Raw genomic sequence first — 27123 nt, 5'->3', positions numbered from 1 at the left:
AACTGTGAGTAAATTAAAACTGTTTCCTTTATAAATTACCCAGTCTTGGGTGTTTCCTTTAGCAATGTGAGAACAGACTCATGCACTAATTTTAGAACATTTTCAACACCCTGAAAACAAACCCATTTTCTATCTATTAGCAGTCACTCCTCATTCTCCCCATTCCCTCAGCCCTTTGCAACCGCTAACATACAATATGTGTTTTTTCTTTTTCTTTTCTTTTCTTTTTTGGCAGGGGGCGCGGTCGGGGGGTGATGGAGTCTCGCTCTGTTGCCCAGGCTGGAGTGCAATGGTGTGATCTTGGCTCACTGCAACCTTTGCCTCCCAGGTTCAAGCCATTCTCCTGCCTCAGCCTCCCAAGTAGCTGGGACTACAGGCATGCACCACCATGCCTGGCTAATTTTTGTATTTTTAGTAGAGACGGGGTTTCACCATGTTGGCCAGGCTGGACTTGAACTCCTGACCTCAAGTGATCCACCTGCCTCGGCCTCCCAAAGTGTTGGGATTATAGGCATAAGCCACCACGCCCAGCCAATATGTGGTTTTTTTTTTTTCTGACTGGCTTCTTTCACTTAGCATATTTTCATGGTCAATCCATGTTGAGGCATGGATCAGCACATTCCTCTTCATGGCTGAATAATATTCCATTGCATGGCCATACCACATTTTGTTTATCCACTCCTCAGTAATTAATGGACATTTGCATTGTCTTCGTCTTTTGGCTATTATGAAAAATGCTGCTTTGAGCATTTATGTACCAGTTTTTGAGGGGTTATACTTTCAGTTCTCCTGTATACATCCATAAGAGTTGAATTGCTGGGTCATATTGTATCTATGTATAACATTATGAGGAACTGTAAAACTATTTTTCAAAGCTGTGGCAACATTTTACATTTCTACCAGCAATATTTGAATGATCCAGTTTCTTCACATCCTCACCAACACCTGTTATTATCCTGTCTTTTTCATTACAGCCATCCTAGTAGGTGTTGAAACAGAAACATTGAACATAGTACAGAGTTCCCATATACATCCTCAAATACACAATACCCCATTATTAAAACTTGCATTAATGTGGTGTATTTGTTATAATTAATGAGCTAATATTAATACATTATTATTAATTCAAGTCCATAGTTTACATGAGGGTTCACTCTTGGTGGTGTACATTTTATAGGTTTGAACAAATGTATAATAACATGTATCCACCATAACAATAGTTTCACTGCCCTAAAAATCCTCTAATGATTCAACTCTTCATCTTTCACTTCCCCATAACCCCTAAAAAGCACTATCTTCATAGTTTTCCTTTTCCAGAATGTCAAATAATTGTAATCATAAAATATGCAGCCTTTTCAGACTGGTTTATTTCACTTAGTATTATTCATTTAATGTTTCTTTATTTTTTTTTAAATAAACTTTTATTTTAGGTTCAGAGGTTCATGTGAAGGTTTGTCACATAGGTAAACTCGTGTCACTGGGGTTTGTTGTACAGGTTATTTCATCACCCAGTTAATAAGCTCAGTAACCAATAGTTATCTTTTCTGCTCCTCTCCCTCCTCCCACCCTCCTCTCTCAAGTAGACCCCAGTGTCTGTTGTTTCCTTCTTTGTGTTTATGAGTTCTCATCATTTAGCTGCCACTTGTAAGTGAGAACATGCGGGATTCAGTTTTTTGTACTTATGTTAATTTGCTAATGATAATGGCCTCCAGCACCATCCATGTTCCCGCAAAAGACATGACCTCATTCTTTTATATGGCTGCATAGTATTCCATGGTGTATATGTATCACATTTTCTTTATCTAATCTGTCATTGATGGGCCTTCATGTCTTTTCATGGCTTGATAACTCATTTCTTTCCACAAATTCGTTTTTATATTTCCCTTCAACAAATATTTACTGAGCTATATTAGTGTCACTGTGGTTTTGATTTGTATTTCACTAATGATGTTGAGCATCTTGTAACATGCTTATTGGCCATTTACATATCTTCTTTAAAGAAACTTCAATCAGATTCTTTGTTCCTTTTTTATTGGGCCACTAATCTTTTTAACTGTTGAGTTGTAAGAGTCCTTTATATATGCAAATACACATTTCTTATCAGATATATGGTTTGCAAGTATTTTCTCCCACTCTATGGGTTGTCTTTGCACTTCCTTGATGGTGTTAACATTGCATTTTTGTGGTGCCTTTCCCTGGAGCACTGAACTACTTTGATATATAAGATTCAAGAATAAGGTTGAGATTGCTCTTCTTTTAAAATAAACATACCAGCATTTATAGATCTAAAATATGTTTTCTACACTCAATTCATTATCTTAGTAGGCTACATATTTATTCCAAATATAGCTAAGCATGGTGGCTCGTGCCTGTAATCTCAGCACTTTGAGAGGCTAAGGTGGGAGGATCACTTGAGCCCAATACTTAGAGACTAGCCTGGGCAACATAGTGAGACCCCCTATCTCTACGAAAAAATAAAATAAAATAATTAGCCAGGTGTGGTGCCATGCACCTGTGGTCCCAGCTACTCAGGAGGCTTAGGTGAGAGGATCACTTGAGCCCGGGAGGTTATGGCTGTAGTGAGCTGTGATTGGGCCACTGCCCTCCAGCCCGGGTGACAGAGTGAGACTCTGTCTCAAAAAACAAAGAAGGAGGAGGAGAAGGAGGAGGAGGAGGTTGAGGAGGAGGAGGAGGTTGAGACTGCTTTTCTTTTAAAATAAATATGCCAGTCTTTACATTTCTAAAAAAGATGTTTTCCACACCCAATTTATTGTGTTGTTAGGCTACATATTTGTTCTAAATATATTACCATTGTTATATAGTCAGTTTACTAGAAACACAAGAGGTCAGACATATTGTTCTAAAATCGTGTTTCTCAAACTTTAGGGTGCTTCAGAATCACGTGGAGCACTTGTTGATATATAGACTTGTGGGTCCCACCCTGAATTTCTGATTTAGTAGGTTAAAAATGGAGCCTGATAATTTGCATTTCTAACACATCTCCAGGTAAGGACAATGCTGGTGGTGCTGGGTCATGTTTTGAGAATCACTGTCATAGAGCAGCATTTCCCAAAGTGTCTATTGGGTATATACTTTTAATTTTAATTAGTTTTCTTTCTCTAATCCCATGACAGATTTGTCTATGGGATGTTAATAGCTATTACATGGTGGAAGTATTTTATTGTCATATAACTGTGAAAATTTGGGTCAAGCAGATAGCAGATTTCTTTATTTCCCTTCCCCCTCTCCTTTTTCTTTAAAGATGAGGTCTCACTCTGTCACCTAGGCTAGAGTGCTGTGGCTGGAGTGATCACAGCTTATCGAAGCCTCAAACTCTTGGGGCTCAAGAGATTCTCCCACCTCAGCCTCCTTCATAGCTCAGACTACAGGCACGTGTCACCACGTCCAACTAATAGATTTCTTTACTGTAAGTTTTCTCTGAGATTTTAATCTGTGCATGAGCATTTACAAGCTCCAAAGTTGAACACGGTATGTTTTTTCCACATTTTTTGACCACGGGCTGCTTTTTCAAAACCATTTTATTGAAATATAATTGGTATATGTATATATGTATTTTTTAACTTCAGATGTTTAAAGTGTGCTGTTTCATACATTTTGATATATATAGATATCCATGAGACCATGTCCACAACCAAGGTAATTATCGTATCCATAATCCCCCCAAATTTACTCCTATCCCTTCTTAATCCTGCCCTCTGGTCATCACCATCTCCTGCTTTCATTACCAGGCAACCACCCATCTGATTTCTGCCACTAGTTTATAATTTCTAGTGTTTTACATAAATAAAATTATACAGTATGTCATCTTTTTTGGCCTGGCTTCTTTCACTTAGCATACTTATTTTTAGACTTTTTTCTATGTTGTTACATTTATCAGTAGTTCATCCCTTTTTATGGCTGAATATATAGAAGTCCATTGTATGAATATACCACAGTATGTTTATCCATTCTTTCATTGATGGACATTTCCATGTTTTGGCTATTGTAAATAAAACTGCTTTGTGCATTAATGTACAAGTCTTTACAGAGACATAGGCTTTCAGTTCTCTTGGATAAATAACTATTACTAGAATGGCTGAATCATATGGGAAGTGTATGTTTAGCCTTTTAGTGTGTTTAACTTTTTAGAAAACCGCCAAAGTGTTGTGCAAATCAGTTGTTCCATTTTCCATTCTCACCAGCAGTATAAGACAGTTCCAGTCCTTCAGATTCTCACCACACCGAGTATGGTCATTGTTTTCATTTTAGCCATTCTAATAGATGTGTATTGTCATGTGCTTCTGTAATGATTCTAATAGATTATATTGTCATGCGCTTCTGTAATGATTAATGATGTTGAATTTATTTTCATGGGCTTATTTGCCATCTGTATATCTTCTCTGGTGTAATGACTGTTCAAATATTTTGCCCACATTTTATTGGGCTTTTCTTGTTTTATTGTTGCATTTTGAGAGATTTTTAAAAAATACATTTTAAAGTCCTCTATTAAATGTATGACACTTTTTCAAAGGGACATCTAATAGGACTAGTGTTGCTTAGTGTAACTTTAAATGCACACAATCATCTCTTTAAACTGTATTACTTTAAAAAGGTGGCTTCTAATTCAGTAGTTGTCTTAATCTGTTTGTGCTGTTATAACAAAATATCTGAGATTAGGTCATTTATAATAATAGATATTTGTTTCTCACAATTCTGGAAAGGCCAAGATCAAGTTGCCGGCAGGTTCAGTGTCTGGTGAAGCCTGTCTCTACTTACAAGATAGCATCTTGAGGCTGGGCTCAGTGGTTCATGCCTGTAATCACAGCACTGTGGGAGGCCAAGGCGGGAGGATCACTTGAGCTCAGGAGTTTTGAGACAAGCCTGGGCAACAAAGTAAGGCCTTATCTCTACAAAATAAAAAATAAAAAAATAGCTGGGTGTGGTGGTGTGTTCCTGTAGTCCCAGCTACTCAGAAGGCTGAGGCAGAAAGATTGCTTGAACCCGGGAGGTCGATCCTGCAATGAGCCTTGATTGCACCACTGCACTCCATCCTGGGTCAGAGAGAGAGACTCTGTCTTAAAAAAAAAAAAAAAAAGAAAAAAAAAAAGAAAAGAAAAAAATAAGGAAGAAAAGAAAAGATGGCACCTTGAACACTGTATGCTCCAGAGGAGACAAATGCTGTGTCTTCACATGGCGGGAAGGACAGAAGGGCAAAAGGATCTAGTTAGTTCCCTCCAGCCCTTTTGTAAAGCATGAATCCCATTCATAGGGGTAGAGCTCTCATGGCCTAATCACCTCCTAAAGGCCCCATCCTTTTTTTTTTTTCTGAAACAGGGTCTTGCTCTGTGGCACAGGCTGGAGTGTAGTGTAGTGGTGCAATCACAGCTCATTGCAGCCTCAAACTCCTGGACTCAAGCGATCCTCCTACCTCAACCTCCCAAGTAGCTGGGACTACAGACGCACACCACTATGCCCAGCTAATTTATTTTATTTTATTTTTTGTAGAGACGGGGTCTCACCATATTGCCCAGGTTGGTCTCAGACCCTGGGCTTAAGATATCCTCCCACCTTGGCCTCCCAAATTGCTGGGATGACGGGCATGAGCCGCTGTGCCTGGCAAGCCCAAGCTCTTAATAATTTTGCATTGGAGATTAAATTTCAACATAAATTTTGGAAGGGACACAAACATTTAAGCCACAGTGGTAGTTTTGTGGTTGAGTCTCATAGTCTTCTTTCCTAGTAAGCCCTCCTAGTAGCCCAGGTTATGCTAATCCATGGACCACACTTTAAGTAGCAAGCCTTTAGCATACAGTGAAACTGATCTAGGAGAGAAAGGTTGTGCTTAGATTGATCATCCATCTTCCTTATTCATGAGTGTTGGCTTCAGAATTACTTGCCCATTAAAAAAATGAAATCTGCTGTCAAATAACAGTTTTTTTTTCTTTTTTCTGCTGAAGAGTGTGGTGGACACTATTGGATACCTATTCAGTACCTACCACCCCTTCTTCCTTGTCAACAGAACCCCAATTTTTCTCCATTATTTGTCCTTTAGTGAGAATGACCACATCACCTGCTGAGGTAGTAAATACTGATTAGTCTAAGCCAATGATACAAATCTCTTTCCCCTTGTTAGTGTTTGCACTATGGACATGTAACTCAATTTTCATTAATTATATGAGAGAGGATGTTTTGGTGGGGAGCTTTTTGAATCTTTAATAGATATTCACAGGATAATATGGTCTCTTCTTCCACTGGTGGTAGTTATGTTAGATGTTGTGGCTGGAACTGCAGCAATCATCTTCTGAACATAAGAAAGAAGAATAAGGCAGAGGACAAAATTGCCACTTTACGCAGAGGACAAAATTGCCACCATACGCATGGCAGAACAGAAAGATGGAATGAACCTTGTCCTATAATTCTTTGAGGCACAGAAAAAATGAAACAAAAGAAAACAAACAGTAAAGCCACCTAAACTTGAGTCTTCTTCTTATATGTGTTAAACATTTTCTTTTTTTTTTTTTCTTTTTTTTTTTTATTATACTTTAAGTTTTAGGGTACATGTGCACATTGTGCAGGTTAGTTACATATGTATACATGTGCCATGCTGGTGCGCTGCACCCACTAACTCGTCATCTAGCATTAGGTATATCTCCCAATGCTATCCCTCCCCCCTCCCCCCTCCCCACCACAGTCCCCAGAGTATGATATTCCCCTTCCTGTGTCCATGTGATCTCATTGTTCAATTCCCACCTATGAGTGAGAATATGCGGTGTTTGGTTTTTTGTTCTTGCGATAGTTTACTGAGAATGATGTTTTCCAATTTCATCCATGTCCCTACAAAGGATATGAACTCATCATTTTTTATGGCTGCATAGTATTCCATGGTGTATATGTGCCACATTTTCTTAATCCAGTCTATCATTGTTGGACATTTGGGTTGGTTCCAAGTCTTTGCTATTGTGAATAATGCCGCAATAAACATACGTGTGCATGTGTCTTTATAGCAGCATGATTTATAGTCATTTGGGTATATACCCAGTAATGGGATGGCTGGGTCAAATGGTATTTCTAGTTCTAGATCCCTGAGGAATCGCCACACTGACTTCCACAATGGTTGAACTAGTTTACAGTCCCACCAACAGTGTAAAAGTGTTCCTATTTCTCCACATCTCTCCAGCACCTGTTGTTTCCTGACTTTTTAATGATTGCCATTCTAACTGGTGTGAGATGATATCTCATAGTGGTTTTGATTTGCATTTCTCTGATGGCCAGTGATGATGAGCATTTTTTCATGTGTTTTTTGGCTGCATAAATGTCTTCTTTTGAGAAGTGCCTGTTCATGTCCTTCGCCCACTTTTTGATGGGGTTGTTTGTTTTTTTCTTGTAAATTTGTTTGAGTTCACTGTAGATTCTGGATATTAGCCCTTTGTCAGATGAGTAGGTTGCGAAAATTTTCTCCCATGTTGTAGGTTGCCTATTCACTCTGATGGTAGTTTCTTTTGCTGTGCAGAAGCTCTTTAGTTTAATTAGATCCCATTTGTCAATTTTGGCTTTTGTTGCCATTGCTTTTGGTGTTTTGGACATGAAGTCCTTGCCCACGCCTATGTCCTGAATGGTAATGCCTAGGTTTTCTTCTAGGGTTTTTATGGTTTTAGGTCTAATGTTTAAATCTTTAATCCATCTTGAATTGATTTTTGTATAAGGTGTAAGGAAGGGATCCAGTTTCAGCTTTCTACATATGGCTAGCCAGTTTTCCCAGCACCATTTATTAAATAGGGAATCCTTTCCCCATTGCTTGTTTTTCTCAGGTTTGTCAAAGATCAGATAGTTGTAGGTAAGCGGCGTTATTTCTGAGGGCTCTGTTCTGTTCCATTGATCTATATTTCTGTTTTGGTACCAGTACCATGCTGTTTTGGTTACTGTAGCCTTGTAGTATAGTTTGAAGTCAGGTAGTGTGATGCCTCCAGCTTTGTTCTTTTGGCTTAGGATTGACTTGGCGATGCGGGCTCTCTTTTGGTTCCATATGAACTTTAAAGTAGTTTTTTCCAATTCTGTGAAGAAAGTCATTGGTAGCTTGATGGGGATGGCATTGAATCTGTAAATTACCTTGGGCAGTATGGCCATTTTCACGATATTGATTCTTCCTACCCATGAGCAAGGAATATCCTTCCATTTGTTTGTATCCTCTTTTATTTCCTTGAGCAGTGGTTTGTAGTTCTCCTTGAAGAGGTGCTTCACATCCCTTGTAAGTTGGATTCCTAGGTATTTTATTCTCTTTGAAGCAATTGTGAATGGGATTTCACTCATGATTTGGCTCTCTGTTTGTCTGTTGTTGGTGTATAGGAATGCTTGTGATTTTTGTACATTGATTTTGTATCCTGAGACTTTGCTGAAGTTGCTTATCAGCTTAAGGAGATTTTGGGCTGAGACGATGGGGTTTTCTAGATAAACAATCATGTCGTCTGCAAACAGGGACAATTTGACTTCCTCTTTTCCTAATTGAATACCCTTTATTTCCTTCTCCTGCCTGATTGCCCTGGCCAGAACTTCCAACACTATGTTGAATAGGAGCGGTGAGAGAGGGCATCCCTGTCTTGTGCCAGTTTTCAAAGGGAATGCTTCCAGTTTTTGCCCATTCAGTATGATATTGGCTGTGGGTTTGTCATAGATAGCTCTAATTATTTTGAGATATGTCCCATCAATACCTAATTTATTGAGAGTTTTTAGCATGAAGGGTTGGTGAATTTTGTCAAAGGCTTTTTCTGCATCTATTGAGATAATCATGTGGTTTTTGTCTTTGGCTCTGTTTATATGCTGGATTACATTTATTGATTTGCGTATGTTGAACCAGCCTTGCATCCCAGGGATGAAGCCCACTTGATCATGGTGGATAAGCTTTTTGATGTGCTGCTGGATTCGGTTTGCCAGTATTTTATTGAGGATTTTTGCATCAATGTTCATCAAGGATATTGGTCTAAAATTCTCTTTTTTGGTTGTGTCTCTGCCAGGCTTTGCTATCAGAATGATGCTGGCCTCATAAAATGAGTTAGGGAGGATTCCCTCTTTTTCTATTGATTGGAATAGTTTCAGAAGGAATGGTACCAGTTCCTCCTTGTACCTCTGGTAGAATTCAGCTGTGAATCCATCTGGTCCTGGACTCTTTTTGGTTGGTAAACTATTGATTATTGCCACAATTTCAGCTCCTGTTATTGGTCTATTCAGAGATTCAACTTCTTCCTGGTTTAGTCTTGGGAGAGTGTATGTGTCGAGGAATGTATCCATTTCTTCTAGATTTTCTAGTTTATTTGCGTAGAGGTGTTTGTAGTATTCTCTGATGGTAGTTTGTATTTCTGTGGGATCGGTGGTGATATCCCCTTTATCATTTTTTATTGCGTCTATTTGATTCTTCTCTCTTTTTTTCTTTATTAGTCTTGCTAGCGGTCTATCAATTTTGTTGATCCTTTCAAAAAACCAGCTCCTGGATTCATTAATTTTTTGAAGGGTTTTTTGTGTCTCTATTTCCTTCAGTTCTGCTCTGATTTTAGTTATTTCTTGCCTTCTGCTAGCTTTTGAATGTGTTTGCTCTTGCTTTTCTAGTTCTTTTAATTGTGATGTTAGGGTGTCAATTTTGGATCTTTCCTGCTTTCTCTTGTGGGCATTTAGTGCTATAAATTTCCCTCTGCACACTGCTTTGAATGCGTCCCAGAGATTCTGGTATGTTGTGTCTTTGTTCTCGTTGGTTTCAAAGAACATCTTTATTTCTGCCTTCATTTTGTTATGTACCCAGCAGTCATTCAGGAGCAGGTTGTTCAGTTTCCATGTAGTTGAGCGGCTTTGAGTGAGATTCTTAATCCTGAGTTCTAGTTTGATTGCACTGTGGTCTGAGAGATAGTTTGTTATAATTTCTGTTCTTTTACATTTGCTGAGGAGAGCTTTACTTCCAAGTATGTGGTCAATTTTGGAATAGGTGTGGTGTGGTGCTGAAAAAAATGTATATTCTGTTGATTTGGGGTGGAGAGTTCTGTAGATGTCTATTAGGTCCGCTTGGTGCAGAGCTGAGTTCAATTCCTGGGTATCCCTGTTGACTTTCTGTCTCGTTGATCTGTCTAATGTTGACAGTGGGGTGTTAAAGTCTCCCATTATTAATGTGTGGGAGTCTAAGTCTCTTTGTAGGTCACTCAGGACTTGCTTTATGAATCTGGGTGCTCCTGTATTGGGTGCATAAATATTTAGGATAGTTAGCTCCTCTTGTTGAATTGATCCCTTTACCATTATGTAATGGCCTTCTTTGTCTCTTTTGATCTTTGTTGGTTTAAAGTCTGTTTTATCAGAGACTAGGATTGCAACCCCTGCCTTTTTTTGTTTTCCATTTGCTTGGTAGATCTTCCTCCATCCTTTTATTTTGAGCCTATGTGTGTCTCTGCACGTGAGATGGGTTTCCTGAATACAGCACACTGATGGGTCTTGACTCTTTATCCAACTTGCCAGTCTGTGTCTTTTAATTGGAGCATTTAGTCCATTTACATTTAAAGTTAATATTGTTATGTGTGAATTTGATCCTGTCATTATGATGTTAGCTGGTGATTTTGCTCGTTAGTTGATGCAGTTTCTTCCTAGTCTTGATGGTCTTTACATTTTGGCATGATTTTGCAGCGGCTGGTACCGGTTGTTCCTTTCCATGTTTAGCGCTTCCTTCAGGAGCTCTTTTAGGGCAGGCCTGGTGGTGACAAAATCGGTCAGCATTTGCTTGTCTGTAAAGTATTTTATTTCTCCTTCACTTATGAAGCTTAGTTTGGCTGGATATGAAATTCTGGGTTGAAAATTCTTTTCTTTAAGAATGTTGAATATTGGCCCCCACTCTCTTCTGGCTTGTAGGGTTTCTGCCGAGAGATCCGCTGTTAGTCTGATGGGCTTCCCTTTGAGGGTAACCCGACCTTTCTGTCTGGCTGCCCTTAACATTTTTTCCTTCATTTCAACTTTGGTGAATCTGACAATTATGTGTCTTGGAGTTGCTCTTCTCGAGGAGTATCTTTGTGGCGTTCTCTGTATTTCCTGAATCTGAACGTTGGCCTGCCTTGCTAGATTGGGGAAGTTCTCCTGGATAATATCCTGCAGAGTGTTTTCCAACTTGGTTTCATTCTCCGCATCACTTTCAGGTACACCAATCAGACGTAGATTTGGTCTTTTCACATAGTCCCATATTTCTTGGAGGCTTTGCTCATTTCTTTTTATTCTTTTTTCTCTAGACTTCCCTTCTCGCTTAGTTTCATTCATTTCATCTTCCATTGCTGATACCCTTTCTTCCAGTTGATCGCATCGGCTCCTGAGGCTTCTGCATTCTTCACATAGTTCTCGAGCCTTGGTTTTCAGCTCCATCAGCTCCTTTAAGCACTTCTCTGTATTGGTTATTCTAGTTATACATTCTTCTAAATTTTTTTCAAAGTTTTCAACTTCTTTGCCTTTGGTTTGAATGTCCTCCCGTAGCTCAGAGTAATTTGATCGTCTGAAGCCTTCTTCTCTCAGCTCGTCAAAATCATTCTCCATCCAGCTTTGTTCCGTTGCTGGTGAGGAACTGCGTTCCTTTGGAGGAGGAGAGGCGCTCTGCATTTTAGAGTTTCCTGTTTTTCTGTTCTGTTTTTTCCCCATCTTTGTGGTTTTATCTACTTTTGGTCTTTGATGATGGTGATGTACAGATGGGTTTTCGGTGTGGATGTCCTTTCTGTTTGTTAGTTTTCCTTCTAACAGACAGGACCCTCAGCTGCAGGTCTGTTGGAATACCCTGCCGTGTGAGGTGTCAGTGTGCCCCTGCTGGGGGGTGCCTCCCAGTTAGGCTGCTCGGGGGTCAGGGGTCAGGGACCCACTTGAGGAGGCAGTCTGCCCGTTCTCAGATCTCCAGCTGCGTGCTGGGAGAACCACTGCTCTCTTCAAAGCTGTCAGACAGGGACATTTAAGTCTGCAGAGGTTACTGCTGTCTTTTTGTTTGTCTGTGCCCTGCCCCCAGAGGTGGAGCCTACAGAGGCAGGCAGGCCTCCTTGAGCTGTGGTGGGCTCCACCCAGTTCGAGCTTCCCGGCTGCTTTGTTTACCTAAGCAAGCCTGGGCAATGGCGGGCGCCCCTCCCCCAGCCTCGCTGCCGCCTTGCAGTTTGATCTCAGACTGCTGTGCTAGCAATCAGCGAGATTCCGAGGGCGTAGGACCCTCCGAGCCAGGTGTGGGGTATAGTCTCGTGGTGCGCCGTTTTTTAAGCCGGTCTGAAAAGCGCAATATTCGGGTGGGAGTGACCCGAGTTTTCCAGGTGCGTCCGTCACCCCTTTCTTTGACTCGGAAAGGGAACTCCCTGACCCCTTGCGCTTCCCAGGTGAGGCAATGCCTCGCCCTGCTTCGGCTCGCGCACGGTGCGCGCACCCACTGGCCTGCGCCCACTGTCTGGCACTCCCTAGTGAGATGAACCCGGTACCTCAGATGGAAATGCAGAAATCACCGTCTTCTGCGTCGCTCACGCTGGGAGCTGTAGACCAGAGCTGTTCCTATTCGGCCATCTTGGCTCCTCAACATTTTCTTTATGGTTTATACCATGGGATTTTCTATTACATACAGCTGAAAGCATATTTATACACTATTCCAAAACACATATCTCTGCTCATTCAGTTACTGGTTCTTTAAGGTCAGCCAGCTTAGCTTGGTGCTATATGAGTTGCAGAGTATAATTTTATGTACCTCTCTTCATTTATGTGCCATCTACTGTGTTTACATCTCTGGTCTCTGATTCCTAGAAATCTACTCATCTTCGAATAGTTGGTTTTGGCCATTCCTTGCCTTTTGCAATTTAGCTTCACATTCAACTTTCAGCTTCCAGTGACTTCCTGAATTCAATAGCCCCCACAATCATCTAATGGAAGTCCTTTCTGTTACTGATCTCAGTCCAGTAATACTAAGCACCTTCTCTGATAACAGGTACCTCTTTATTTTCTGTTTCAAAAAGTATGGTACCCCCTTCCACACAGATGCCCAAGCAAGAAAAATGGAAGTTATCCTAGCTTCTTCTATTCTTCTCATCCTAATATCCAGTAAGTCATTGTGTTAGTCCATTTTGTGTTGCTATAAAGAAATACCTGAGACTGGGTAATTTATAAGGAAAAGAGATTTATTTGGCTCACAGTTCTGAAGGCTGTATAGGAAGCATGGCATCAGCATCTGCTTCTGGTGAAGGCCTCGGGAAGCTTTCATTCATGGGAAAAGTGGAAGGAGAGCTGGCATGTCACATAGAAAGAGAGGGAGCAAGAGAGTGATGGGAGGTGTGTCAAGTTTTTAAACAACCAGCTTGTCCATGAACTAATAGAACAAGAACTCACTCGTTACTGCAGAAAGGGCACCAAGCCATTCATGTGGGATCTGCCCCAGTGAGCCAAACACCTCCCACTAGACCCCACCTCCAACACTGGGGGTCATATTTGGAGAATGCTAATATCAAACTATGTCAGTCATCAAAGACTTACTTATTTTAACCTTGAAATGTTTCTTAAATTCTCCTTCTCCCCTTCTTTACTGTCATTATCCTAGCTCAATCAACCATCATCTCTTCTAAGTTATAACAGTGATTTGCCCGCCTGTTTTTCCAGTCTCCAGTCTTATTATTTCAGTGGAGCCCACATTTTGCAGTGAGAGGAAATTTTCTGAAATGCTGACTCCCATGCTCAAAACCTTCCCACCACCCCCTTATCTACAGAAGAAGGTCTTTAAGTAAGAACACAGGGCCCCATAACTAGCTCCCACTTGCTTCTCCAGTGTTATGCCTGATCACCCCCCAATTCAAACTTCATTATCTAGCAATAATGAATGCGTTGTAGTTCTTTGGAACACCCATGCCATTATTTGCCTACATTCATTTGCTCATAGTCTTCTCTGCATAAAATGCCCCATCTCCTTCCATACTACTTTCCTACTTATTCTTCAGGCCTACATTTTGGCATCACTTCTTGAAAGATTTATTTGATCCCACTCGATCTAGAGTGTATTTGGTTCCCCTTCTTGACTTTTTTTTTAATGACAACCTGTATTTTATCATTGCCCTTTAAACATTATATTTTTATGATCTATTTATTGGGCCATATTTCCTCATCCCAATCCCCACCGGAGTTTGAGCTCCTTGAGTGCGGGGGTGGCATCTTATTTTTTTGCTGTATCCCCAGCACTTAGCTTAAATGAGTCTCATCAGCTGAGAACAGGGCCTTTGGCCCCAGTCTCTCTACCCTCCATTGCAATGGATACTGAATCTTTTGCCTGGAATCCAAGATTCTTGAGGATTGCTGCCACTCACTCAGAGACAATAGATAAGATGTCAGTCACCCAGGCTCTCAGTTCATAGGTAAATCCAAGATGGGGTTTTTTTTCCCCCTCTACTCACTGTGAAATGGAATCTGAAGAGAACCTCTTTATCCACTGTAATTAATTTATTTTCTTTCTTCCTTCCTTCTTTCCTTCCTTCCTTCCTTCTTTCTTTCTTTCTTTCTTTCCATCTTCTTTTTCTTTTTTTTCTCTCTCTCTTTCTCTTTTCCTTCCTTCCTTCCTTCCTCTTTCTTTCTTTCCTTCTTTCTTCCTTCCTTTGACAGTTCCTCCCTCCATCACCCAGGCTGGAGTGCAGTGGCACAATCACAATTCACTGCAGCTTCAACTTCCCAGGCTCAAGCAATCTTCCCACCTCATCTTCTCAAGTAGCTAAGACTAGAGATGCTTGCTATCACGCCTGGCTATTTTTTTTATTTTTATTTTTTTTGACCGAGTCTCACTCTGTCACCCAGGCTGGAGTGCAGTGGTGTGACCTTGGTTCACTGCAACCTCTGCCTCCCGTGTTCAAACGATTCTCCTGCCTCAGCCTCTCGAGTAGCTGGGACTACAAGTGCCCGCCTGGCTAATTTTTTTTTTTCCCGCGACGGAGTTTCGCTCTTCGCCCAGGCTGGAGTGCAGTGGCATGATCTCGGCTCACCGCAATCTCGCCTCCCAGGTTCAAGCAATTCTCCTGCTTCAGCCCACCAAGTAGCTGGGATTATAGGCATGCACCACTACACCCAGCTAATTTTGTATTTTTAGTAGAGACAGGGTTTCTCCATATTGGTCAGGCTGGTCTCGAACTCCCAACCTCAGGTGATCCACCCGCCTCGGCCCCCCAAAGTGCTGGGATTACAGGCATGAGCCACTGTGCCCAGCCTAATTTTTGTATTTTTAGTAGAGGCGGGGTTTCACCATGTTGGCCAGGCTGGTCTCAAACTCCTGGCCTCAAATGATCCGCCTGCCTTGTCCTCCCAAAGTGCTGGGATTACAGGTGTGAGCCACTGCTCCTGGCCCTGGCTGATTTTTTCTTTTTAGTAGAGAAGAGATCTCACTATGTTGCCCAAGCTGGTCTGGAACTGCTGGGCTCAAACGATCCTCCCACCTCGGGAGGTGTTGGGATTACAGGTATGAACCACCGTGCCTGGCTCACTGCAACTTTTTCAACAGCTCCACGAGCCAATAACTCATAACTGCTAAGTTGCATGGTAGGAGAATCCCCTTCTACATCCCTATGCATCTAAGTGTAGGAAATCCTTACAGCAGTGTGTGCAATGATATTATTCCAAACAGCTGCCAACTTAATCTGTGCATTCCTGGTCCCACCTATCTGTCTAACTGAACCACACTCACTTCAGTGCAGGTGGGCTACTAACAACATGTACCATGGATATAGGGGTCTGATGACTGAGAGCATCCCCATGACGGGGTTCATGCTGTTTACCTCTATGCCTATTATTTCCCTTGCTCTTTGATTTCTCATCTTTCATTCTCATTCTCCTTGGAATCTCATCCTGTGTCCTACATCTTACTTCCAAGTTTTTGGTTTGTTTGATTGTTGTTTCAAAATCAGAATTCCTGTTTCATTCTAGGATTCTACTCAAATAATTATGCCACAATTCAGAACATGAAGGTTTGTCTGCTGGAAGTTTTTAAGCTAGAAATAATTTATCCAACAAAGTGTCTTGAGCGCCTACTTTATGTTTCTGGGCTCTGTTCTATATCCTACAGATACAATAATAAACAGATCAGGCAAAATCTCTGCCTTGTGAACTTATGTTCTAGGTGGGGGCAGGGACAGATATTAAACAACATTAACAAGTAAAATGTAAATGGTGATAAAGAAAAAGCGATTCAGAAAAGGTTTGATTAAATTAGTGGTGGTTGTGTGATTGTAGCTTAACTTTAGATAGGATAGTCAGAGAAAGTCTCGATGAAGGCTTGGAAGAAGTGAGAGCTAATTATGTGGATGTCTGTGGGAAGAATGTTACAAGTAGAGAGAACAGCAAGTGGAGAGACTCAGGTAGAAAACTGACTATAGGGTGTCAGAAATAAGAGGCCAATGTGCTGGACTGAAGCAAGCAAGAGGGTGAGTAGCTGGAGATAAATTCAGAAAGGGAACAGAGAATCTGTTCTGGTAGGGTCTTATGGGTCACTGTAACAACTTTGGATTTGGAATAGGGTTTTTGAGTAAATGAGTTATGTGATTTGACTTATGTTTTAACAGGATCACTCTGGCTGCTGTGGTGAGAGCAGACTATATAGGTAGGTGAGTGTATTAGTCTGTTCTCGCACTGCTATAAATAAGTACTTGAGACTCGGTAATTTATAAAGAAAAGAGGTTTAATTGGCTCACAGTTCCACATGGCTGTAAGGGAAGCATAGCAGCTTCTGCTTCTGAGGATGTCTCAGGAAACTTACAATCATGGCGAGAGGCAAAGGGGAAGCAGGCACTTTTTATGTGGCTGGAGCAGGAGGAAGAGAGAAAGGTTGGGAGTGCTACACACTTTGAACAACCAGATCTCATTGAGAATTCACTCACTATACAGTACCAAGGGGGGTGGTGCTAAAACATTCATAACAAACTCCACCCCATGATCCAATTACCTCCCACCAGGCCCCACCTCCAGCATTGAAGATTACAATTCAGCATTTAATTTGGATAGGGACACACATCCAAACTATATTGGTGAGCAAAAATGGAAGCAGGGAGACCATCTAGGGGAGTATTGAAGTAATCCAGGCAAAAAGTGCTAGTAATTTCAATCATTAACTTGGCAGAGGAGGTGGTGAGAAGTGGTTGCATTCTGAATATGTTTTGAAAGTATTATTGACAGGACTTTTAGATGTGGCTAATGAGGAATAGAGAATAATAAGGACAACTCTCTGATTTTTAGGTTGGACAACTTGAAGGATGGAGTTGCTCTTTAGTGAGATAAAAAATGTGAGAAGAATAGGCTTGAGAGTTATCAGGAAATTGATTTTGGGTCTGTGAAGCCTATTAGACATCCAAATAGAGGTGTTGGATATATGATCCTGGAGTTCATGGGAGAAGGCTGATCATATATGTTTGGAAGTCATCAGCATACAGACAACATTTAAAGAATGGACGAGATTACCAAAGAGTACTGCAAGGTTCAATAGATAAAGAAGAGAAAAAGACCAAGGATTGAGCCCTGGGACACTCCAGAAATTGGGCTAAAAAGAGGATTCAGCCAAGGAGACTGATAATGAGAGGCCAGTGAGACAGAAGAAGGTGGGGCCCTGGAAGCCAAGCAGGAGTGAGTGGTAAATGATAATTCCTGCTAATAAGACAAATAAGGTTTGAACTGAGAATTGAACATTGGGTTTAGCAATGTGGAGGCCGCTGATGAGCTTGAAAAGAGTAGTTTGATTGGAATGATGGTGGTGAAAGCCTGATTGCAGTGGGCTCAACAGAAAATGGGTGTATGGGCAGGTTTTTCTGAGTTTTGCTATAAAGTAGAGACTAAAAATGTGTGTGTTGGGGGAGAAGTGGGATAAAGTACTTTTTCAGATGAGAGAAACAATAGTATTTTTTAAAATGCTGATGGCAATGATTTAGTAGAAAGCGGGAAATGGATGATGCAGGAGATTGAGGGATGAATTGCTGGGATGATGTTCTTGAGTAGGTGAGTAGGGATAGAATCTAGTGGATAAAGGGAAGGGTTGGCATAAGATAGGAGCATGGGCATATAGGCACAATTCCACACACAGGCACAGAAGCTGGTTGTTTGGTAGATGTGGTGGTGAAACGTTGTGAGAGTTCTTTTCCAGTTTCTGTTTGCTCTTAGGTGAGTGTGATAATGGGAGGAGAAGATGTTGGAAGTTTGAGGACAGGAGAAGTGTGAAATAGTAATTTATGAGATTGGGAGAGTGAATAGACTAGGAAAATGTAATATGATTCTTGAGCTGCATTAAGAATCTATTTGAAGTTGGTGGTTGTGTGGGATTTTTTTCTCCATCTATGTTCAGCAGCAAGAGTACAGGTATGGAATAGGCAGAAAGTTAGATATAACTACTGTTGGAGCTTTTTCAAGTGAGTAAGATTAAGCAAGGGGTAAGCTAGTTGAGGGGGTGATTACACTGTCTGACCACTGTAATGAATAATTTGGAAATCATGAAGTGGTTGAGGGAGAGTGAAGGTTGAAAGCTATGCTTGAATTGGGATACACACAAACTTCCTCAAGCATAATACACTTGCGTCCTGAGACCCATGTTAGTATCAATAATCACATAATTACAGACAAATGGATGAACTCCCACAGTGACTGCTTTGACTGTGACAACACTGATGTGAAAATATAAATTCTGCCATGTGTGTTAAAAAGAAATCCAGTCACATCACTAATGTGCGAGCCTCACTTCATTTGTAAATTACCTTTCCTATGAAAGGTAAAGCCGTGAAACAATCTATCAAATGCTACACATGCTTCAGAGGCTATAACTCAGAAAAATCAAGGTTTGAGTAAAAGCAGATGAAAGACTAGAGATACTAGAAAGGGGATGAAGTAGAAAGGAAGCAGCAGCCCTTGAGAATAAAAATAACATTGGTAAATCAAACTAGTAAATAAATAATATCTTAAAAAGAACTGATAGGATAAACAAGAGTAATAAAAGGGTTGTACAAACAGAAGCATAAAAATGTATGGTAAAATAATACAATAATATTACTTATATAATAATTTATATAATAATATCTTTAGTGATGTTTCTGAAATAATAAAGTTGAATTTACTTATTATTGAGGCATTTGAAAAGAAATTTATATTTTTTCAGTGCTTAGTATGCACAGAGCATTTTCATTTGTGTATTTATATTGCACTCTCAACAGCTCTAAAAAGTAGATGCCATTATATGAATGGAGAAATGGAGGTTTAGAGAAGTTAAATCACTTATCTATGCCCTACAACTTTTCTCCCCGAGTCCAAAGCCAGTGCCCCTTCCATTACTCAAACCTTCTCACAGTTTAATGAGATACTGTATGTAAAAGTATCTTTTTTTTTTTTTTTGAGACAGGGTCTCACTCTGTTGCCTAGGCTGAAGTGCAGTTGTGCGATCACAGCTCACTGCAGCTTCAACCTCCCAGGTTCAAGTGATCTTCCCACTTCAGCTTCTCAAGTAGCTGGGACTCTGGGTGTGTGCCACCATGCCTGACTAATTTTTGTATATTTTGTAGAGATGGGATCTCACTATGTTGCCCAGGCTGGTCTCTAACTCCTGGGCCCAAGCGATCCTCCTGCCTTGGCCTCCCAAAATGTTGGGATTACAGGCATGAAGCACACCCCTGGCCTAAAAGTATCATTTTAAAATGTTAGTTATTAAAATCCATGCTTAATTTATTATTTTTATAATAATTTATACTTAGAAAATGGAAAAGAATGTTCGCAATTGTCTATGAAGATAAGAATGCTAACTTAAAAGCCACACAACAATTTGACAGGTTGAAGGGTAATGCAAATGAAAGTTAAAATGTTCCTCTGAATTAATGCATTTAACGGAGGCTCATAACCCACATATTTTTTGGTTCTATTTTTGTACAATATACTGTATTCACATTCATTTCATTTGATTGGATCCTTCAATTTTATTTCGTTTTTCTATGTGGCCTCCTCCACAGATAATAACGTATCATCGGCTGCTGCTTTGAGCTGGATTTCTACTTCGCAGCATGGAGAACCCCACTCTATTTTCCTAAATCCACACCCTGCTTGTTGCTGAGTTATTCCAACTTGATTTTTCCAGATTGTAAAAGTTTATAGAAATTGCCAAAAAACATACTAGCCAGGCATTTGACTGTATTTGTTACTACATTGTGCCATGTGAATAATATTTTAAAATGCAGAATGAATGACATCTAAAACATTACTAGAAAAGTAGTCATGTTAAGGCACGTTAGAAATCAGTCCATTTCACAGATTTTCAAAAACCTATACAAAAACAACATTGTTTTAAATATAGCAAGTCTACCTTCCATAGATTTTGGCTAAAATACTGCTTTCTTTCTTATATAAGGAGAATTGGATTTTAAAGATGTAAGAGACAAAACAAGTACAAAGTCTTTCATTCTTTTCTTTTTCATGGTAACTTATTTCGAGCTATGCAGATTAAGTGGAATTAGTATCTCCCTGGTCAGACTGCTACAAATCAGTTTATCTTGATACAAGTCTTAACCATAGGAGTCATATCATAAATGTGTTTCTCTGAGACAAACAAGGATGGAAGAAAAGATGAAGAGAAGGAATCCAGATATATCACTTCAGCCCTATGTGGTAGGTTCTTCTGTTCCAATCCCAGACAAAGGTCTGTGGACATCTCTGGTATTTGTTGACTGAATTTCACAACAGAATGTGGGGCATGACATACAGCCTAATGATTTTCCCTATCACAAACTACGCAGGAAAAATACTAGGCCATGTACACATTCAAGCAGAGCAGTGAACTATTCACTAATAAGTTAGAAAAGTTCAAACAAGCTTCTTCACATCAATTTACTGAATAAATTGAAACCTCAATGTTCCTAAACAACTTTACTAATAAAAAAACCCAACCCTTATATTATTTACAACTTTTCAGTAACAAATATGTACATATTCACTTAGAATTGCAAAAACATGGAACGAGATCACTTTATTTTATTCATCATTCTTTGGATGAATGGTAAACTATCTGTTGTCCTTTTACCGCATTAAGGTACTTTGTGTTCAAAATAACCAAGAAAGTAATGTAGAAAAAGGGGCCATACAGAGAATGCCTTCAGGATGGGGGTAGGATTCCTTCTTTGACCACTTCAAAGACGAGGAATATAAAGACCCATATAGGGGAGAAAAATTTTTAAATTGAAGTCTTTATGTCTTAATCTGCTCAGGCTGCCATAACAAAATACCACAGACTGGGTGGCTTAAACAACAGAAATTTATTTTTCACAGTTCTGGAGACTGGAAGTCTAGGATCAAGGTGCAGGGCAAGGTAGGTTTCATTCTGAGGCCTCTTTTCTTGGCTTGTAGGTGGCCCACCATATTGCTGTGTGCTCATGACCTCTTCTCTGTGTTCACATAGGGAGAATAAGTGAGCTCTCTGGTAAGAGCTTATAAGGGCACTAATCTCATCATGAGGACACCCTCCCCCGGACCCTATCTAACCCTAATTATTTCCTAAAGGCTCCATTTCCAAATACCATCACATTGGGAAAACTTCAACATAGAAACTTTTTGGGGATATAAATATTGAATCCAGATATATCACTTCAGCTGTATGTGGCATGTCCTTACGTTCCGATTCCAGACAAAGTTCTGCAGATGTCATTCCCTGGCATTAGTTGACTGCCTTTCACAACAGAATGTAGAGCATGACATACAGCCTAATGATTTTCCCTGTTACAGACTATGCAGGGAAAAATACTAGGCCATGTAAACATTCAAGCCAAACAATGAACTATTCACTAATAACACATCACAAACATATGTGACATAGCTTTTAATACCAGTGTCTGTGTACCTATTTATTTCCTCCTGGATGCTAGGTTTATAGATCAGACTCATTGTCATAGGGAAGACTGTGGTGCCTTGGTTATGGCTTCATTGTTTGCTCAGCTAAACTTCCTATTAAATTGATTATCAGAGATAATGTAAGTAGAACATTTGCCCATCAGTTGTTGACATCTGGTAATGTATCTGATTTGTCAGTGTCCATGCTGCACAAGTCATTAAATATTTTGAATATCACCACTGGTTAGTTATATATATTCTCTATTATAGAAAATACATTATTCATCAAAACATATAATACATCAAGGCATATGGAAATAGAAATATCTCCATCTTGACCAACATTGTGAAACCCCGTCTCTACTAAAATACAACAAATTAGCCAGGTGTGGTGGTGCACACCTGTAATCCCAGGTACTTGGGAGGCTGAGGCAGGAGAATTGCTTGAACCTGGGAGGCAGAGGTTCCAGTGAGCCGAGATTGCACCATTGCACTCCAGCCTGGGAGACAGAGCGAGACTCCATCTAAATAAAAAAGGAAATAGAAATATTTAAAAATAATTAGCAACTATTCTCATTAATTTTTAAATATTATTTTCTGATTTTAATGTAACTCAAGCTTAAAAATAAGTGACCTTGAATATTAAAAGTTAGATTTAGAGCCTCCTGTGATTCGAGTAAGACTTTTTTCTTTCTTTTTTTTTTTTTAGATGGAGTTTTGCTCTTGTTGCACAGGCTGGAGTGCAATGGCATGATCTCGGGTCACTGAAACCTCCACCTCACGGGATCAAGTGATTCTCCTGCCTCAGCCTCCCGAGTAGCTGGGATTACAGGCATGTGCCACCATGCCTGGCTAATTTTGTATTTTTAGTAGAGATGGGATTTCTCCATGTTGGTCAGGCTGGTCTCGAACTCCCGACCTCAGGTGATCCGCCTGCCTTGGCCTCCCAAAGTGCTGGGATTTACAGGTGTGAGCCACTGTGCCTGGCCAAATTTTTTTTCATTTAGTTGAAATTCACATAAAATTAACCATTTTAAAAGGAAAAATTCAGTGGTTTGCAATATTGTATACCCACTGCCACTAACTAGTTCCAAATGGTTTTCATCACCTGGAAAGGAAACCCCATACCTATTAAGTAGTTGCTTGCCAATTCCATTGCCCCAGCTCCTGGCAACCACTGATAGAGTTTTTGTACAAATTTGCCTATTCTGGACATTTCATATAAATAGAAGCATACAATATGTGGTCTTTTGCAACTAACTTTTTTCACATAGCATAATATTTTCCAGATTCATCCATGTTGTAGCATGTAGCAGTACTTCATTCTTTTTGTACGGTTGGATCATATTCAATTGCATGTATATACAATAGTTTGTTCATTCATTTGTCTGTTGATGGGTATTTGGGCTGTTTCTATTTTTTGGCTATTGAGTTAGACTTCTAACAATCCAATCAAGGCTCAAAACTCCTGAAACTCCTCCTCTGCCCCCAGTTTACATTATGAACTTAACTGTCCTTGAAAAAGAATCTTACTGCTTCATGTATCTTGCGGCACTTGGCTGTGCTGTCCCTGAATTGCTCAGACTCTTCCTATTTGAAAGCTTATGGAAGAATCTGTCTCATGCATTCAGCTTCCACAACAGAAAAATTAATCAGGCCACACAGCTTGAACTGCTCCTTCGCTTCCTCCTCCACCCTGTTGACCAGTTCTTTCCTAAATAGAGTGCCTTTCAATCTTTGCTGCTGCTTCCCTGCTTTTATTCCACCTGGTATTTGCCAGCCATGCACCTGGTCCTCTGAGCGATTTGACACATGCAAGAGTATTTTTGTTCATTACCTAGACTATCCTCTAAAAATAGCTTGGTATTATAAAACTTTGCTACACCTAAACACAACTTTAAAAAACACATTTAAATAAAATTTGATATGAATCATATCCCAGCTTTCCCCTCCTCTCATTCCCATCCCTGCTCTAGTTGGCCATTCTTATGTCCAGCTTTTGGCTTGGTGTCAAAGGAATATCTTTTAGTTACATAAACCAATTCCTCATCCATACAGATGTTATCCCTCTGACAAAACAGAATGCCTCAACCCAGTTTAGCTCTTCATTTCTTCTGAACAAAAGCCATTAGGATTGACTACATGGTAAGAAATACAAGTCAGGAGGACCAAATTGCCCCCAGTGTGCTCCTGAAATCATACTATGCTAGCACCTGGCTTCTCTGGGTTTACAGAAGGCCTATACTGGTAGCCATTATAAGAGCTATATCCTTTGCATTTCTACTCAAGGAAACTTATTCTTGGATGTTATTCAGCTCTGAATTGCTCTAAAGATTCTAAAGCCAGCCAAGCATGGTGATGGGTCTGCAGTCCCAGCTATTCGGAGTCTGAGATGGGAGGATTGCTTGAGCCCAGAGTTTGAGGCCGCAGTGAGCTATGATCGTGCCATTGTACTCCAGCCAGGGCTGCAAGACCTCATCTCTTAAAAAAAAATTGTAAAGCTAAGAGAAGGCTGTGGGTAACTCCTCTCATACAGTGCTGGTTTTACCCAATAGACAGAGCACATGATCACAAACCTGGGGCATGAACTCTTTTGGGGGGCGGGAGAATTTGGAGTTTATTATTTTATGCAAAGCATTGAGACAGTCATTATGGGAAAAACCTAAATATAGCTTAGATTTCTATTTACTTAGTACATAGTATATCATTATTTTATTTTTAAAATTATCATACAGTAAAATGAACTTTTTCGTGCACTGTCCTATGAATTATAGCATATCTTTTAAATTCTAAATCACATATAAAGTGGAGGCACTGCAATCTTTTCATGGCTTAGTGCCTTTATAGGGCTTAATCCAGCCCTGTAACTCAGGCATTTACAGGTCAAAAATGAATATATAATTTTGAGGAGACTCATGATATAGCTCTATCATCCCTCATCTCACATTGAAAATTAAATAAAGAGTTACAAATAGAGCATTTCACTGCCAACATCCTTTTTCCTTCCTGTGTCACATGGTAACTTATGGCAATCAGCCCATTCTATGATCAACTGAAAAAGAAACAATTTCCATAATTTTCAAGGATAACTGGCTCTGAAATGTGAAATATTTCTTACTTGCCTTTAACCTTGGAAAACTTTTTAAAGGTTTTTGAAAATGTTGGAGTTAAAAAAGCATAGTTTTGGTGATATAATATCTTAACATAGGGTATATCAAAGCATAGTTTTGGTGATATAATATCTTAACATAGGGTATATCTTATTTGAAACTTTATATCTTAAGTACAAATTAATTAATTAACTGAATCAAGGTCGCACTCTGTTGCCCAGGCTGGAATGCAGTAGTACCGTCACAGCTCACTGCAGCCTCAACCTCCCAGTCTCAAGTGATCCTCCCACCTCAGCCTCCAGAGTAGCTAGGACTACAGGTGCATGCCACTGCACCCAGCTAATTTTATTTTTTGTAGAGACAAGGTCTTACTATGTTGCCCAGGCTTGTCTTGAACTCCTAGGCCCAAGTGATCTTCCCACCTCAGCCTCCCAGAGTGCTGGGATTATAGATGTGAGACACTGCACCCAGCCTACTCTATTTTTCAGTTTCTGTTTTGGTGCTGCAATTTGCATGTTGAACCATAGGGCAACTAATTTTACTTTTCAACATAATTTTAACCTGGCACTTGAAATTAATGTTTTCCACCTTCCCATGTTCCACATAGCTTATAGCAAGTCTGTATTGAACAAAGAATATACCAAGGTGGGATCTGAATCTGTGCCTTCTAGTTTGGAAAATTGAATTCCATTCAATTTTATAAATATATATTGATTACTGGCCAGGTGTTGTGGTTCATGCCTGTAATCCCAGAACTTTGGGAGGTCAAGGTGGGTGGATTGCTTAAACCCAGGAGTTCAAGACCAGCCTGGACAGTATAGGAAAACTCTGTCTCTACAAAAAAATTAAAAAATTAGCCAGGCATAGTGATGTGTACCTGTAGTCTCAGGTACTTGAGAGGCTGAGGTGGGAAGATCACTTGAGCTTGGGAGGTTGAGGCTGCAAGAACTGTGATCGTGCCACTGCACTCCAGTCTGGGTGACAGAGTGAAACACTGTCTCATTTTTTAAAAATGCAAAATGGAAAAACTAGAAAAAATAAATTATTGTGTATAAGAAATTGTTAGGCAGTCAGGGGGAGGTAAAGAGGAATAAGATGATATGTTCCTAACCATGTGCATATTTTATCATGTATTCCAATTATTATATTTGTTGGTCCATGTTTTTTCACCCCTTCAGGCAGGGAACATGCCTTATTTGACTTTGTGTATAAGTTTTAAAACTATTAAAAAAAAACCTGTTTTTTTGTTTTTGTTTTTGTTTTGAGACAGGGTCTCACTCTGTTGCCCAGGCTGGAGTGCAGTGGTGCATCCACGGCTCACTGCAGCCTAGATCTCCAGGGCTCAAGCCATCCTCCCACCTCAGCCTCTTGAGTCGCTGGGACTACAGGTACATGCCCCCATGTCCAGCTAATTACAAATTTTCTTTTTTTAATGACAGGGTCTTACCATCTTGCTTGGACTTGTCTCAAACTCCTGGCCTCAAGGGATCCTCCTGCCTTGGTCTCCCAAAGTTCGTTAGAGTCGTGAGCCACTGTGCCTGGCCAAAACTATTTGTTGAACTATGTTTTTGGCTAGCCCAGGTTGCAATAAAACTAAGTCACCTTGATTTCTAATACTCGAGATAGACCCTTGTGGACCATGAACATGAGTCCATGACTCTCAGCAGCTTCATCTGGCATCAAGCATCCCTAATACCATATTTCTGCTATATGTTTTAACAATGAGGTCTCCTGATTAGATATTTAGTTTAGCTTACTTATTTTTTTCTTTTCCCCTTTGTTATAAGATTATACTTAAATGAATGAATGAATAGGCTTGTAGTTAATTAAAAGAGATGTGTTAGATACACGGGAAAAAAAACTATAGCACAAATTAGGGAACAGCAGCAGCAAAAGTATTAAGGTAGAAAAATACAGGATATCATCAGTAAAAGGGCATAGCCCAGTTTGAGCAGAGTGGAATATGGGATGCCGGGGGATTAACATAACATAATGCAGGAAATATTTGTTCACTTGGGTACACAGTGGAGCTTAATAATGGTGTCACTGTCAATACTTGGCTGAGCTGTTGAGTTTCATTGGTATAGATAAAATCTTTGCTCTGTGGCCCCAGATAGCTTCCAGAACCTGCTAACTTTCTCTACAAGGTGCTCCAGAGCAAGTGCAAAAATGAGTTCCATCTGTC

The sequence above is a fragment of the Pan paniscus genome, chromosome X (genome assembly GCF_029289425.2).
Source record: "Pan paniscus chromosome X, NHGRI_mPanPan1-v2.0_pri, whole genome shotgun sequence".
Taxonomy (NCBI): Eukaryota; Metazoa; Chordata; class Mammalia; order Primates; family Hominidae; genus Pan; species Pan paniscus.
Note: the sequence above shows the minus strand (reverse complement) of the source record.